Genomic DNA, 4,390 nt, shown 5'->3' on the forward strand with positions numbered 1-4,390 from the left:
AGCTTAGGTGGAGTATTTATGAATCGAGGTAATGTTGTTGTGTTGTGATCCATACCATCTACAATAATGCACATGTACTCATTTGGATGAGAAATAACTTGCTCCTTCCAAAATGCATATTTTATTCTAGAATGCCGAAGCAGTCCATGATGAAATTCTCTTTTTTCTTGTATGATTCTCTTTCTTTTGGAGATGTTGCACTCTTAAGTGCTCACTTTAGATCATCACAATCACTGCACTTTGACATTTTTTGCCTTTTGGGGATTTTAACATGTACAAAGCTCTTCTTCCAAAGACTATACAAGTTGTGAAAAGATGTCAGAGCATGCCCGCTTTGACTTAAACACTTCTTTTTTTGTCAAACCTATCAAAAGATGCATTTCAGATAGATGGGGTTGAGGTAAAGCATTTCCATGAATGTAGTCTTTTAAAATTGATGTTGCCAACACTGTTGAGGCTCTTGTTTTGGGCCTTCCTATGTTTCCATGAATGTTAAACTTTACTCCATACTTTGCTTTGTTTGCCAAATCCCAATATGTGCCATGTGATAATCATGTAGTAATGTGATATGCATTATTGCAAATACTTTTTCCATTTATATGAGGCTTTATCTATTGTTCAAATTTTGGCTTTTTTGTGTCATTTACCAGAAAGAAAGAGAGAGTAGGCATTCATTTCTTTTGCTCCCTCTTCTTTGTCACACCTGTTCTCTACATCCCTTGATGTTAAGTAAGTTAATGGAATGCATAGAACTTTGCTTGCAACATGTAGATCACATTGCTTTTAGCATAAGATCTTCATTCAATACTCTTATTCTTTTTTGTTGCTTTTCTACATCTGCCTAGACTCGCTTTCTTTTCATGCATATGTATGTTTGTTTCTTCAGTACATTTGTACACTTCTCCTCAAATTTATTTGTCACTTTATTTTCATGGGATGTTGCATCCTTCATTTTATTAATTTCAAAGTCAAATATCGAATATTCTTTTGTTGGTTTCTTCTGTACATCCAAGTTTTTTGAAATTCTACACTTCTCCAAGTTGAATTTATTTGTCACATGTTTTCATGGGATGTTGCATTGTTTATCTTATCATTATCAAAGTCAAATACTGAATAGTCCTCTGTTGATTTCATTCTTGTCCTTGAGGTAATCTTTGGACCATTTGAGTCAATATCCATGTCATCCATGTTTGATAAGCCAAGACTTTTGAACTCTTTAAACTCATTGACAATGTGTATGATATCATTGTAAGAAAACAATATAACATCTGTGCTCAACAGATAACAGGATCTTGTTCCATATTATGACAAGGTTGTCCACATAAAGGACCACAATCATACACGTGCCTCCTTCTCTGTAGATATACAAATTTGCATCAAATGGGCTCCTCCTGAACCCGTTTTGTAGAAAGTAGGCATCAATTTGTTGGTACCACACTCATGGGGCCTGTTTCAGCCTGTAAAGTGCCTTCTTCAGTTTACAGACTTTACCTTCTGAACTGAGGATCACAAAACCTAGTGGCTGTTCCATGTATACCTCCTCCTTGAGATCGCCATTCAAAAAGGTGGATTTTACATCCATTTGAAACACGGGCCAACTTCCCTGTGCTACTAAAGCCAAAACATTGTGAATTGTGGTTAGTCGAGCTGTGGGAGCAAAGTTATCCTAATAATCAAAACCATGTACCTGTGCGAATCCTATTGCCATGAGCTGGGCCTTGTACTTATCCAATGTACTATCAAACTTGTACTTGGTCTTGTACACCCACTTGGTGCCGATTACCTTGTGTTTTGGTGGTCGATCCACAAGGTCCCGAGTGTTGTTCTTCATTATGGAGCCATACTCTGACTACATAGCCTCCATCCACCTATCATCACCCTGTGCTTTTTCAAGACACTTGGGTTCTTCACCATGGATCACCTCTGTCATCAAAGCGTAGTTGACCAAGTGTTCTTGCGCCCTTCTTTGCTCCTCTAATCTCTTGGACCGGCGGTGTTCAGATGGTTCCTCCTCAATGGCTGGAGGTTCTCTGCCATCCAAAAGCTACTTTACCCACTTCAGGAATGGCTATTGCCATTGTGGTTCTGCAGGCTCTTCCTCTTCTTTATCTTGAATCCTCACAAGCACCATTGGGGGAGCTTGGTCTGCTATTGGTGGTTGTACAGGATGGAAATCCTAGTCCTGGTTGTCTAGGAAGGAAGCATCCTCCTCCAATTGATGCAGCTATTCTGAGAAGACCACATCACCACTTACTATTACCTTCTTGGTAACAAGGTTATAGAGATGGTAACCCTTCGCCTCTTCACTTTAGCCCAAGAAAATACATTTTCGGCTCTTCGATTCCCATTTGGTCTTGTTAGCATCAGGGACATGCACAAAACAGTCACATCCAAAAACTCTAAAATGTGCAGCTGAAGGTTTCCTACTAGAAAAGGCTTGCAGTGAAGTCATCCCATTCACAGCCTTTGTGTAGCTATGATTCAGAATGTAAACTGTCGTGTTACATGCTTCACCAGAAAGTCTTTGAAAAATCTTTCCCTTTCATCATACTCCTATCCATTTTGCAGATGACGTGCATCTTGCGCTATGCTACTCCATTTTGCAATGGTGTATGTGGTGGGGGTTTCTGCCTCTTGATCCCGTGACTTTTGCAATAACTTTTGAATTCACTTGATGTGAACTCACCTCCTCTATCTTATCTCAACTTCTTCACCTTCCTCCCCGTTTCTTTATCGACCATTACATGCCATTCTTTGAACTTACTAAAAGCCTTATCTTTAGTCTTCAGGAAGTATATCCATATCCTTCTACTGTAGTCATCGATCAGCGTCATGAAGTAGTAGGAACCACCCAAAGCTTCCCTCTCCATATTTCCACAAATGTCCGTGTGAACGAGCTCTACAGGAGCCTTTGCCTTGCTAGCCTCTTTAGGAAAGGGCTGCCGATGCTGCTTGCCCATCATGCAAGCTCCACATACATCGGGCAGATCTGAAATTTCTAGTAGGTCTACAATCATTTCACTTTTATGCATCTCCTTTAAAGAACTAAGGTTTAAATGACCAAACCTCTCATGCCACAGCTTAGTGTTGCTCACATTAGCTCAAGCACTGTAAGCTGAGAGTTTGTAGATGTTGCGCTAGGTACCTTTACCAATGACCTTCCCTTGAAGATCCAAAATCTGTGCGCCATTCTGATCGAATTGAACTTTGAGGTCCCAATCCGTGATCGCAAAAACAGACAACAAGTTCCTCTTGATATATCTGGCACATAAAGAACATCAGATAATTGTTTTACAACTCCATCTGTCTTGAGAGAAATCATACCTTTTCCTTTTGCTGGACATTGCTGACTACTACCAGGATGTCATTCCCTACTGGCTGTAGAGAGGTATACCAATCCTTCCGACTGGTCATGTGGCGCAATGCACCACTGTCAATAATCCAAGGTTCATCCACAGGTACATGAACTATCTCCGTGCAAATCTCCTCAATTGCTATGAATAGCTCTACCGGTACTGCCTGCACATTGTTGTTGGACTCTTTCTTTACTCCGTTCTTCTCATCTGCAATCTTCTTCTGGCACTCATTCTGCTTGTGCACTACCTTGTTGCAATAGAAGCACTTGATCTTCTTCTTTCTCTTTTTATTATCAGAAGAAGATGGGTTACCAGAGTCTTTACCCTTACCTATCTTTGATCCAACCCAAAAAGCGGAATCTTCTCCAGTCCTCGTCTTTTGATGCATCTCCTCCTCTAGAAACATTGTTCTGAAATCCTCAAAGTTGAGAGGCAGAATTCTATTCTACGTATTCAGCACTGTAACAAGACCATCGTACTTTGGTGGGAGAATCCATATGCATCTTCATGCTAGATTCTCACTAGTGATGGTGATGCTAATTGCAGTCATCTGATCAAGCAGATTCTTCACCCTAGTGATGAACTTCTGTGCCATTTTAGACTCATACAATTTCTCGTTCGCGAGTTGAGTCTCTAGATTTTGAATCCGCCTCTGATTCGTGGTCTCATACTGATTTTTCAAGACCGTCCATGCCTCCTGCACTGTGGTGACATGTTGAATTAATGCCATGACAGAATCACTTACACTGTAGACAATAGAACGCAGTGCATCTGCATTTCTTCTTATCGACGATAGAATCTCATCCGCAGTTGGTACTATCTATTGTGCTGCATTGGCTAGATTCGGTCTCGGGCCCATTTGGAGTCCCAGATGATCCCGGATGGCTCTGGGTGGAACGCACACCATAGGTGAGTTTCTCTATTCTACACCACAGTTCTAACATGTGGTTGGTGGCCTATTTCGAGACTGACCTCCAGTCGGCCGTTTTGGGCGGACTGGATCAGTCTCCCAATCGGGTCTAACTGACTACAAC

Source organism: Dipteris shenzhenensis, chromosome 27 (assembly GCF_047967505.1).
Source record: "Dipteris shenzhenensis isolate YYH24624 ecotype China chromosome 27, Dip_SZ_1.0, whole genome shotgun sequence".
Taxonomy (NCBI): domain Eukaryota; kingdom Viridiplantae; phylum Streptophyta; class Polypodiopsida; order Gleicheniales; family Dipteridaceae; genus Dipteris; species Dipteris shenzhenensis.